We start from the raw sequence: 13,397 nt of genomic DNA, 5'->3' as shown, positions 1-13,397 counted from the left end.
TTACATGATGATACTCTTGACATAATATGAAAATAAACAGTACTTGGAAAATAAAGAGGATATTTTCCAGGCATTGTTTTTCTCACTTTTTACTTTATTTTGTTGCAGAAAAATGGGGCATGAGGGGTTGCTCATGTCCCAGATCTTGGACAAGTCTCTGGGACAGTCTGCAAGTGAGGGCCCTTGGCTTCACAGAAGAAAGAATTCGATAGTGAGCCATAGTAAAGTGAAAGCAGGCTTATTAAGATACACACTCAATAGACAGAGTGTGGGTCAACTCAGAAGGTGAAAGATGGCCCCAAGATGTGGGGTAATTAGTTTATTTCAGCTGGGTAATTTTACAGACTAACAAGTAGAAAGATTATTCCAACTGTTTTGGGGAAGGGATGGATATTTACAGGAACTGGGCCACTGCCCACTTTTTGGCCTTTTATGGTTAACCTTGGAACTGTCATGGTGCCTGTGGGTGTGTCATTTAGCATGCTAATGTATTACAATGAGTGTATAAAAAGGCTCAAGTTCTACTGGAAGTCACATCTTCCACCATCTTGGGCCTAGTTAGTTCTAACCAGTTTATGTCATATACTGTAATTAATGGTTGTGCCATTTTTTTAATGGCTGTGCCTGCCCCCTTCTTTCCTTCATTACCCCTCAGAGATTTTATTTCCATAATCTTATGGGAAGCAAGGGGTGATTGTCTGTCTTCTGTAGCTGCTTCAGAGCTGAGTAGAGACATTGACACTGCCTGTCAGGGAGTAAAAAATCTCTGGATGCCTGATCTAGGGGGCCCCAGGGACAGGAGGGCTTCTTGTTTTAAATCAGAGGGTGGTAAGTGATGGAATTCTGGAATCCTTGCATAGCCAATCATCTTGATGTGGAACTGTTGTAACTGCTCCCATAAACTTCCTATGAATCTTCTTGAAGATGAAGCACTTGCAACAGCATCAGAATACAACAATAACTGCCTATAAATGACAAGATTTAAAAGGTCATGGTTAAACACTTGATTACAATGTAACTGGCAAACTTGATTACTGCTGTGACACAAAACAATTTTAGGTAATAACTAGAATAATGACTGGTAACCTTATATACCAGGACATATCCAAAATTTTAGAAATTTCATATAATTTCTAAAATGTCTATATTAATAACGTTTACCCACAGTATAATCTGACAAGGCTTACCACTTATATGACAAGGTTTCCCATGTAATTTAACATACCAAGTAATCCTAATTAATTTAATATCTCTCTGAGATGCCTCAGAGTTCCTTTTCCACAAACCTTCTACAACTTTCTGTATCCATATTATTTTGTCCCCTATTTTCTTTTTCATTATGAAAAATCAGCTCCAGGAAAAATAACTCTCTTTTCCCTTTAACAAATACATTCCATTCCTCATACCTTCTTTTACTGAAAAACATATCTTACTTCCCTGGCATACTGAAGTACTTCTTATTTTTAGTAGCTTTAATTACCCATGTTATACTTTTAATCCTTAAAAACCTTGATCTCTAGCAAGCAGCAAATAACTGTAAACTGTTTGTCATAACAACATTTTCTGACTGGAAAACTTATGTTTTAGTTTTCCTCTCCTAAGAAGACAGAGGTAGACAAACTTAGACCCACCCAGTAATTAATATTCCAACATTTTATCCAATTTAAAATGACCCAGATAGTCGATGATTTACCACAATTTAATTTAGTTTAAAGTTACCAAAATCTGGAAAGACTATTTTAGATAGACATTCCAAAAATATAATTATTCTTATAGAGTTTACCTAAAAGCCCTTATCTCATTTACATTTATAGTAAGTCCATAACATACGAACCTTCAAGTTGTGAACTTTCTAAGATGCAAACGTGCATTCCATTAACGTCAGGCGTGAGTTAAATTGCAATTTGCCTTCCATCTCCTATTGCTAATGATCCTTCAGCTCTACCATCTCCTACATCTTCTCCTTTCTCCAGTCAGTAACTCTTCTTGCTTGTTCACTCGATCCCAGCCCCTGTATGCCAGCTGTTGTACTGTACTACTGTAATTTTCAAGGTACTGTACTGTAAGATTAAAAATGGTTTATTTTTGTTTGTTTGTTTGTTGTGTGAAAAGTGTTATAAACCTATTAAAGTACAGTACTATATAGCTGATTGTGTTAGTTGGGTATCTAGGTTAACTTTGTTGGACTTAACGAAAAAATTGGACTTACAAACGTGCTCTTGAAACAGAACTCATTCATATGTAGGGGGCTTACTGTACTTCCCATGTTGACAAAATATGTCAACAGATATAAGGTCTTATTTGACCTTCAGTAAGCTTAGGTACAACAGAAGTATTATAAGATACATACAAATACATAAACGAAGAGCTCATATTTCCCTTTCCAAAATTTCAACCATGAGTCGGGTACAACAATGTAAAACCCATCAGTTACAAAAGAGGTTGGATTCAATTGGATTTCTGGCAGATGAAACAAATCAAGGCACCTGTCTAGATGGTGAAATCATTTTTACTAGTATTTATGGGAAAGATACTTAAGATTTCTGTTTGTTCTTGACAAGTGAAGTTCTAAATTACCTACCCACTTTTCTGAAATTTTCATTATAAAAAGATGTGGGAGATGATTGTTCCTGGAGAGGAACAGTTATAATATTTGCATTTTAAAGGCATAGGAAGAGAGAGGCATTTTTTTTCCTAGGAGGATGACTTTGTTCCCTTAAGGCCAGAAAAAAACAAAGGTTTTTTTTAATTTTTTTTTCTCAATACTTACAAGCCTCTTAAGATAAGTTGGGGAGGTTTGAGAAATGGTAAAAAAAAAAAAAAGAAAAGAAAAGAAATAGTGAGCTATGGATTATTCCTGGAGCTACACCTCTGGTCCTGAAAAGACTAGATTTGTAAAACAAGGACAATTCCTGCTCCCCCACCCAAAGTGTTGAGTGGCCAGCTCAATGATATCAAAGGACTGAAACATGCATTCACCTATGCTGGAATGCTTTACTTTCTCTTTTTCAGCTTAGGAGAGAAGACATCCCCACCCAATTCCTAACAAGTTCTGAATATCAGCTATGGTTAACTTAGTCAGACCAGTGGCTTCCCATTTTGGAAATTTATTAACAAACACTTTTGAGGATTCTCCCTGGGTTTAAAAATTCTTTAGTTATGGTACTCAGCTTGGACTTTGATCTGAGGAGGCTTGCCTTCAGCCTCATGTGGTCCCACTTTTAAAGGTAGCCTTGACAGAAATACTAGCTCTGTCAGGGACCTTAGTGTTCCAGAGAGCAGGGTTCACTTGAGGAACATTATGGAGTGGAAACCACCTCTGATTAGGGACTGAGGTAGGTTCCCACAGTCAAGAACAATCATTTTTCTTGGTGGATGCTTTCTCTGTGAGGATCTCCAAATTGGACTATTATCTGGAAATTAGTAAGTAAGTAGGCCCTTCCCAGCAGGGAATGGGGCACTCAGGTATGAGCAGAAAATGATGTGCAAAGGTCAAATTTCCTAGCAAGAAGCTGAGGTGGGGAATTGCTTGGTTTGGGGCCTTCCATTGATTCCTATTATCATATAGAACTTGGAACAAGGGTCCAGGGAAATCAGTTAGCACAGTGTAGGCTGCATCTAACTTTCCTACCCACCGCATCAATGGTTACCTTAGCTTTCTCAGGAGAAACGGCCAGGTGTCCTTTGGGAGACAAGGAGTGTCCTGGGCCTTGCCAGTCTTTGGTCTTCTTAGCTATTATTGCCTTGGAAACCCTGTGTCCCCTTAGAGACTGGGGCAGACCCACTTCCAGTGGCCCTCTTGTTTGTATATTAGGTAGGGTCAGTAGACTTTGCCCATACAGGTGGCATTCATCCTTCCAGTGGCCCTCCTGGTCACATTTAAATTAGATCTCTTTTTGGCAGGACAGTGGCTCTGATCCAGGCTTCCTTGATCCTATCCCTGCCATGAGTCCCCAAAAGGGAGAGTAACTCTGATGTGGTGCAGGAGTTAGGACTGCCACCAATATTTGTGCCTTTCACTTTTGTTCCTGAGTCATTTTTGCCTCTTCATCCCTATTTTTATTGTTGAATACTCTAAAGGCCAAGTCCATGAGCTGATTCATGGATTTCTGGGGTCTTCAGTTGCCCAGATGGGGCCTTAGGGTTAGCTGGTCCATGAGACTATCTCCCTCTTTATTTGTTGGGGTAGGCGTTCTCAGCTTCATTGTGCACTTTGGGGAGGTGGACTCATTTAAAACATTTGGCTCCTGTGAGGAAATGTACTTTGAAGGGGCATGAGAGAGGCACACCCTACAGGAGTTCTTTAGACCTGAATCTTGGAATAGGGTCATGAACATTTGGATGTATGGAACTTCCCCCTCCACTTTTGGTTATGATGTCATGACAAGACAAGGGTCTGAGGGATCCTGACCAGATGGTAGTTATTCGTCCTTGTACTCTCACAGTGTCAACAGTGGGGTCCCTCTAGGCACTCAAAATCTGCCTGTTCAGTGAGCCTGAGGAGACCCCTTGGATTAATCAAGGAGAGGAACAAGAGTAAGAAGGAGAAAAAGCGACCAGAGTTCCAGGGCCTAAATCCTTCAGAGAGGGAGGAGACCTAGTCCCTGAGTCAACTAAATGGATTACCTTTATCACTGAAAAAGAAAAAGAGACACAAATAGAGCTGAAGGGTAGGTCTGGATCACCTGAAAGGTAGTGATAATAATACAAGGTAAAAACTCCCCTCAGGATATGGTCCTTGTGATGTTGACGAGGTCTACCTCTTCACAGAAGTAAAAGAGGCAACATGGAAACCTGTTGGCAAAGCTGGCAGTGAGGCTCAAAGTTCAGTAGACAGTTTAAGAAGTCAGTAGAGAAGAAGGTGAAGGAAGCTATAAAAGAAATCAAGAGCAAAGAAAGAAGGTGTATAGCCATGGCTCTTCCTAGAGTACAGAGGAGTTGGCAAGAAGGTGTACAGCCATGACACTTCCTAGGCCAGAGATTCATAAACCCACTGAGAGAGGTGCTAGACCACTACCTAGACTCAGGGGTTCATAAAGTCTGCAGCTCCTGTGAGGGAAGTTCCTGCCCACAACTTTCACTCAGGGGTGCAATATCCAGGGTGAAGATCCCTGGGGAAAAATGGTAAGAAGGTGTATAGTCATGATGCTTCCTAGGAGAGATCCATAAGCCCACTGAGAAAGCTGAGAAAGGTGTTTGACTACTACCTCTGCTCAGGTGTTAATAAAGTCTGAGACCTTCATGAGATGTGACCCTTAACAGGGAACATGACATCCATCTTGGTGCCATAGTCAACAGCAGATTGAAATAAAGAGGAAGACTGATTGGGACTTAGAAGGTGCACAGCCTCCATGCTTGCTAGAGGGGGAAGAGACTATGACCCTATTGAGGGAGGTGTTCTCCCATAACTTCCGCTCAGGGGTGTAATGAGGCCATAAGCTCCAAGAGCACTTGGGGAGTGCTGCACTGCAAATCTAGAGGAGGACTCATGGAGCCCCCAATTTGGGTCTCCTGATGCAGTTTTGGCATCCCAGAACCAGACCGAGACTAAAAACATGTGGGGAGAGGAAATTGGGCTCGCAGAGACCTAGAGGGGAAACTCACCTGATCAAGTTGTCAATTATTTGCTGCAGTCTTAACTTGGATGTCCGTGTTGTCATCTCAGTGGATCTTCTCAAGTCCAAAGAGACAGAGCAATAGGGGAGAATGAGAAAGGTTGAGGGGAGAAAAGGCTTGGGTTCACTGAGCTCGTTCATGGTCAGAGCACTGGTCTGCCTGCCAGATCCCACAGGCAATGTCATCAACTACCTAAGGGGCTACTAGAATATACAAGGCATGAGAGGAGTCAAAACCATCCTCCATAGAGGGAAGTCATAGCCTGATAAGCCAATTTAGATTATGCCCTTTGAGGTCCTTTCTATATTCATTGGGACTGTCCCTTTGTGGTCACCAGAAAAGATGTTTCAGCAAATAGGGCATGAGAGGATGGTCCTGTCCCAGGTCTTGGGTGAGTCTCTGATACAGGCTGCCAAGTGAGGGTTCTTGGCTTCCCATAGGAAAGAATTTAAGAGTAAACCTAGGCTAATGAGTGGGAGGATTATTCCAAATATTTTGGGAAAGGGGTAAATATTTCAAGGAATTGGGCTACCAACCACTTTTTGGTCTTTTTATAGTCAGCCTCAGAACTGTCCTGACACCTCTGGCTGTGTCATTTAGCATGTTAATATATTACAGTGAGCATATAATGAGGATCAAGGTCTACTGGAAATCAAATCTTACATCATCTTGTCCCTAGTTGGTTCTAATCAGTTTATGTTTTATCTTGTTCTTAATGATTTTGTCATTCTTTTAATGGTTGTGTCCTGCCCTCTTCCTTCCTATCTAACTTTGAGTCTCGAACCAAGAAACAGTACTTTAATGTGATTCTTGCTTTCTAGTGCTAAATCCTATATTTTGACTAATTTATATATGTTTTGTCTTATCCGTTCTTACCAGCCTCCATTCTCACCACTACCTTATTAAATAATCTAATAATTAATATGCTAAATAAGTAATGTTCTGAAACTCTTGGAAATGTGTTTTGAGATAAATTTTTTTGTTAATTATGGCCATGGGAACTTTTTGATAACAGTATCTATTATTTTTATCCTTTTATTTCATTCTCAAGCTATAATGGAAGGTCTAACCTACAAGCAGTGTACAATAACTATTTGTGGAGAAATGATTTAAAGTAAATAAATACCTTTTAAAGGCCTCTGATGAATGTTAATTTGAATCTACCAATATTAAAGTAGAAAATTATATAAAGCCTACTCAAATTTCATTTACATTCCTTAAGTACTACATAGTAGTATCCTTTATTTATATATATATTTGATTGCTGAAAGTTGTTTCATTTTTAAAATTTCCTTTTGATGAAGTATGAAAACAGAAAGTACACTCCTGTTCTTTAAAACACCCTTTCAGAATTGTTTTTCCTAATCTCCTTAGTATCAAAATTCTGTCCCGAATTTCTTAAATAAGAAACAAAAAAAATGATATAAACATTCAGCTTGTAGGTACACCAGTGCAACTCTTTCACATCCTTGTTGCCTAGGAATATTTAAAGAGAGTTGGTAATGAGATTTACCAGTTTTAAATCTCAGAGGTCTGTCTGATGATCTTTTAGGTGTGGATATTTAAACCCTGCTTCATGTAGTAGCTACATGAACTACTTCACACTTAGGACCCACAAATCAAAGTTTGCCTTCTGACAAAGATGAATTTTTATTATATATATATATATATATATATATAATATTTATTTTTTTAAGTAGAAAGTTTAATAATGAGAGAAAAGCAGAAAAAAAAAGAAGAGGGCAATTGGAATTGGAATGCAAAATGTTATGTGTACTTATATATAATAGAGCAATAGATTAGTAAGATGATCTCTCAGGAAAGAAGAGAGAAAAGATTAAAATAAAAGTAAAGTACAATAAATACAGCAAAGACAATGGCATATTGTTTTCATTTTGAACAAGGAACATAAACATAGATATCAGGTAACAACTCAGAAAATGATCAAATAAAAGTGAGTAATACAGACAAGAGAGAGATAAAACCACACATTTAGTCACATTCAAAAATGTGTGTTCCAAATTGATCCATCAGCAGATACTTATCTAAACAGGATTGAATTCCAAGGACCAGTGAAATCATTTTCAGGATCCTTAAACTTTTAGAGCAGCTTTTCACGTTAAATTCCTAAATAAAGCAAGAGGATATTAATCATTGTAGGTGGTGGTAAGCTGGAAAGGTTGAAAAAAGCATTTCATTTATTGATCTGATAGAAAATTATGCACTTCAAGGAAAACATTTTATGAATAAGAACTGATTTATTCTGGAGAATGAGGTTATACCTATGTACAAAAACCACTTGCATTAAAATAGGGAAATATTTCATGGTAGTATTTTCCATTGGTGTATAATTTGGAGGTTACTTTTCTACCTTCACTTAGTTCTTCAACCATCATTGGGAAAATGGCATAGTGAGAGCAATAGCTTATACTTTGCTTATAATTTGGATTTTAATATAAGCATAAATATATGTGTGTGTGTGTGTGTGTGTGTGTGTGTAAAATCAGAAAGAAAGGTCATTCTTTCCTGCTTCTCACATTCCCCAGTACTCCTGAGCTCAAAATTGTACTTCTATATGAAAAAAAAAGAGGAGGGATAAAAGAGGCACGGGGACCAGAGATGTAGTTTTAACAAATTTCTAATTTGTACTTGAAGAAATAAATATTTCTAGATCCATGCACTGAGAACATGCTAGTTGTATGGATTGTGAACTTGTTTTTTAGCTTGAGATGTGGAAATTTGGTTAATGAACAATAATAATCTTGTAGCATAGTTCTCCAATTTTTTTTTTGTTTGTGGTAGAGTCCTAACAATTAGCATGAAGTAGTTGAATTCCAGGAGATGTATTCTCCTTCTCAGTTTCTGACTTTATTCCTCATTTCTGGCAGCTCTAATCTTCAGGTAAAATGTATGGGTTTTAAAATAAATCTAAGTCAATAGTGTAATATTTTGGGAAAGGATAATATTTTATATAAAAATTGTAAGCAAATATCTTATTTAGTTATGTGATATCTCAAGCCGAGTAAAGATTAAAAATGAGAGAGAAGCCATAGTCAAACATATGTTAGTACTTTAAAATTTTGTAAGACAAGGATATTTTTTTCTTATGGCTTTGAATTCTCTAGAGGGAAAGGATACTGACTTAATATAATGTTATTAATTTAAAAAATAATATTAAAAGTTAATTTTAAACTTTTGCTTTTGTGGGGGAGTGACCAAGATGGTGGAGTATGAAAATCCTGAGCTCACCCTCTTTCATGTGCACACCAAAATTACAACTATTTACAGAGCAACTATTGATGAGAATGACCTGAAGACTAGCAGAAAATATCTTCTACAACTAAAGAAATAAAGAACCAAAATGAGCTGGGCAGAATGGACAGAGATGTAGTATAGTCTAGCCTCTCACCTCCAGGTAAGAGACCCACAAAATGGCAGATTATCAAATTTTCAGAGGTTCTCCCCAAGGAGAAAGTGGTCCAAGCCCCACATTGGCCTCCCAAGCCAGGGATTCTGCATCAGGAAGTTCAGCTCTGAGAACATATGGCTTTGAAGGTCAACAGGATTTTCGTTTGGGAGAACCATAGGGCTATAAGAAGCAGAGACTCCACTCTTAAAAAGCACACCCAAAATCTCACATGCTCCAAGACCTAGGACAGAAGAAGTAATTTGAAAGCAACCTAAGTCAGACCCCCTTGGTGGTCTTGGAGAGACTTTCAGAGAGACAAGAGGCAACTGAGATACACCCTGGGGACAGAAACATAGGCAGCAGTCTTTTGGGGGAGCTCACTGTACCAGAAAAACTCTGGTGCTGGCAATTGTCATTTTAGAGTCCTTATTAGTGCCTGAACTTACCCTGCCCACTAACCAGTCAGTGTCAGTCCTGGGACTCCACAAGTCAAGTAGCAAGCCTGACACAGCTCCACCTACCAGCAGGCCAGCACCAATCTTGGCACACCACCCCTCCCCCCAACCCAGGCAAACTCACCAGCAGGCCAAAATCTTCCAATCTAGGACTGGTGCTGACCACTAAGAGCTGGCAACCTTTATACTATGCAGACCTTGTCAATCAACTGGGCTGGAGGGCCAGCCATGCTTACCAGTGTGTTCACAGTAGTTGGCCCTAACACAGCAGAAACATTACATGATGATAAAGGGATAAATACAAAAATAAAATATAACAATTGTAAATATATATGCACCCAAAATAGAACCTAAATACATAAAGCAAATACTAACATACATAAAGGGAGAAATTGATAGTAACACAATAATATTATGGAACTTTAACATGCCAGTTGCATCATGGACAAATCAAGCAGACAGAAAATCAATAAGGAAAAATTATTTCACCTTAAATGAAACAGAAGAATTTAATGAGCAAAAGAATTTAATGTTTTATATAAATAAAACAGTTCATCCCAAAGCAATAAAATACATTCTTTTCAAGTTTACATGGAACTTTCCCCAGGATTGATCTCATGCCAGGACACAAAACAAGCTCCAGTAAATTTTTAAAAGATTGAAACCATCTCAAGAATCTTTTCCAACCACAAGGCTATGAGACTAGAAATCAACTATTGGAAAAAAAAAACCTGCAAAAATATACAAAGGTAAAGTCTAGACAATATGCTACTAAACAACAATGTATCATTGAAGAAATTAAATTAGAAATCAGAAAATGCCTAAAGACAATTGAAAATAGAAACACAATGATCAAAAATCTAGCAGATACAGCAAAAGAATTTAAAAGAGAAATTTATCTCAATACAAGCCTAACTTAGGAAACAAACAAACAAAACAAAAAACCTCAAATAAACAATCTAAACTTTCACCTAAAGGAGCCAGAAAAGGAGGAACAAGCAAAATTCAAAATTAGTAGAAGCAAAGTAATCCGAAATATCAGAGCAGAAATAAATGAAATAGGGCTTCCCTGGTGGTGCAGTGGTTAAGAGTCTGCCTGCTGATGCAGGGGACACGGGTTCATGCCCCGGTCTGGGAAGATCCCACATGCCGTGGAGTGGCTGGGCCCATAAGCCATGACCCCTGAGCCTGCACGTCCGTAGCCTGTGCTCCATAACAGGAGAGACCACAACAGTGAGAGGCCCGTGTACTGTAAAAAAAAAAAAAAAGGAAAGAAAGAAATGAAACAGAGGCTAAAAAACAATAGAAAGGTTAAATGAAACTAAGAGTTAGTTTTTTTCAAAAAATAAACAAAAATAATAAACCTTTAGTCAGATTTATCAATAAAAAGAGAGAGCTCAAATAAATAAAATTAGAAATGAAAGGGTAGAACCCTAGATATAAAAAAAAAAGATCATGAGAGATTTCTACAAATAATTATATGGCAATAGAATAACCTAGATAAAATGAATACATTTCCTAGAATGTACAATTACCCAAGACTGAGTCAGGAAGAAATAGAAAACATGAACAGGCTGATTACCATTAAGGAAAATGAATCAATAAAAACAAACAAACAAATAAAAAAACAAACTCCCCTCAAAGTATTTCAGGACCAGATGGCTTCATAGGTGAATTCTACCAAATATTTAAAAAAGAGTTAACACCTAATCTCCTCAAACAATTCAAAAAATTTAGAGAAAAGAATGCTTCTAAACTCATTCTATGAGGCTATCATCACCTTGACATCAAGACCAGACAAAGACACCTCCAAAGAATTATAGGTCAATATAGCTAATGAACATTAGATTTGCATAGATGTAAAAATTCTCAATGAAATATAAGCAAACTGAATTCAACAATACACTAAAAGTATCATGCATCATGATTAAGTGTGATTTATCTTGGGGAGGTAAGATGTTTTAAAACCTGTGAATCAATCAATGTGATACACCACATTAAGAAATGAAAGAATAAAAATTATATTGTCATCTCAATAGATGTTGAAAAAGCTTTTTTGACAAAATTCAACATTAATTTACGACTAAAAATTCTAAAATAATTGGGTTTAGAGGGAACATACCTCAACATAAAAAAGGCCATTCATGACAAACCCACAGTCTGTATTATACTCAATAGTGAAACTCTGATAGCATTTTCTCTAAGATCAGGAAGAAGATAAGTATACCCACTCTCACCATTTCTATTTAAAATAATACTAGAAGTCCTACTCACAACAAGCAGAAAACAAAAAGTAAATGAGGAATCCAAATTGAAAATGAAGAAGTTAAACTATCACTGTTTGCAGATGACATGTTCCTATATATAGAAAATCATAAAGACTCCATCAAAAAATAAAGAACTCATCAAAAGATTCAGTAAAGTGCACATTACAAAATTAATATACACAAATCTCTTGCATTTCTATAACCTAACCATTAATAATCAGAAGTTAAGAAAATAATCTTATTTATAAATGTACCCAGAAAAATAAATTACCTAGGAATAAATCTAATTAAGGAGGTAAAAGACCTGATCTTGGAAAATTATGACACTAATAAAATAAATTAAGAATGACACAAATAAATGGAAAAATAGACCATGTTCATTGATTTGAAGAATTAATATTGTTAAAATGACCATAGTGCCCAAAGCAATCTACAGATTCAGTGCAATCTCTATCAAAATATCAATGGCATTTTTCACAGAACATGAACAAATAATTCTAAAATTTGTATGGAAACACAAAAGACCCTAAATCACCAAAGCAATCTTGAGAAGGAACAAACCTGGAGTTATCCTGCTACCTATTTTCAAACTATACTACAAAGCTACAGTCATCAAAATCATATAGTACTGGAACAAAAATAGATACATAAATCAATGGACCATAATAAAGAGCCCCCACATTTACCTACACTTATATGGTCAATTAATCTACAACAAAAGACACAAGAAAATCCAAATGAGGAAAAGACAATCTCTTCAATAAATGGTTTTGGGGAAATTGGATGCCTAATTGCAAAAGAATCAAAATGGATTACTTTCTCACACTATATATATATATATATATATATATATATATATATATATATATATATATATATATATAATATTTTTATATATTTATATAATGTGTTAACTCAATATAGATTGAACACTTATATAAGACCTGAAACCATAAAATCTCTAGAAGAAAACATAGGCAGTATGCTCTTTGACACTGATCTTAGGGATTTTGGCTTTGTTTGTTTTTTGCCCTTCAGGCAAGGGAAACAAAAGCAAAAAATAAACAAATGGAATTATATCAAGCTAAGAAGTTTTTGCAAAGCAAAGGAAACTATCAACAAAACAAAAAGTCCTCCTACTGAGAGGGAGAAGTTATTTTCTAATAATATATCCAAAAAAGGTGCTAATATCCATATACAAAGGATTCATATAACTCAACCTCTAAGAAACAAACCAAGTTAAAACATGCTCAGAGTACCTGAATAGATATTTTTCCAAAGAAGACATACAGATGTTCAACAGACATATAAAAGATGCTTAACATCACTAATAATCAGAGAAATGAAAATCAAAACCACAATGTGATATCACCTCACACCTGTGAGAATGGCTATTTTCAAAAAGATAACAAATAGCAAATGTTGGTGAGGAGGTGGAGAAAAGGGGACCCTCATATACTTTCGGTGGGAATGTAAATTTGTGCAGCCACTATGAAAACAGTATAGAGGTTCCTCAAAAACTTAAAAATAGAACTACCATATGATGCAGCAATTCCACTACTGGGTATTTGTCTGAAGAAAACAAAAACACTAATTTGAAAGATATATATATGCCCTCCTATTCTCATTGCAGAATTATTTACAATAGCT

At 36.6% G+C, this 13,397-nt stretch overlaps 1 pseudogene across 1 annotated transcript in view; it reads right to left on the bottom strand.

Moving 5' to 3' along the window:
- LOC309792637 (nucleoporin p54-like) overlaps positions 1 to 736 on the bottom strand; it is a 90,821-nt pseudogene extending 90,085 nt beyond the window's left edge. The window contains exon 1 of the transcript in view: positions 649 to 736. The product of the transcript in view is annotated as a nucleoporin p54-like (transcript). The remainder of the gene's footprint in view (positions 1 to 648) is intronic.
- Positions 737 to 13,397: the final 12,661 nt, after the last annotated feature.

The sequence above is a fragment of the Mesoplodon mirus genome (genome assembly GCF_964341445.2).
Source record: "Mesoplodon mirus genome assembly, chromosome: 17".
In the NCBI taxonomy this organism is placed as follows: Eukaryota; Metazoa; Chordata; class Mammalia; order Artiodactyla; family Ziphiidae; genus Mesoplodon; species Mesoplodon mirus.
This window is presented reverse-complemented; position numbering and strand designations above follow the sequence as displayed.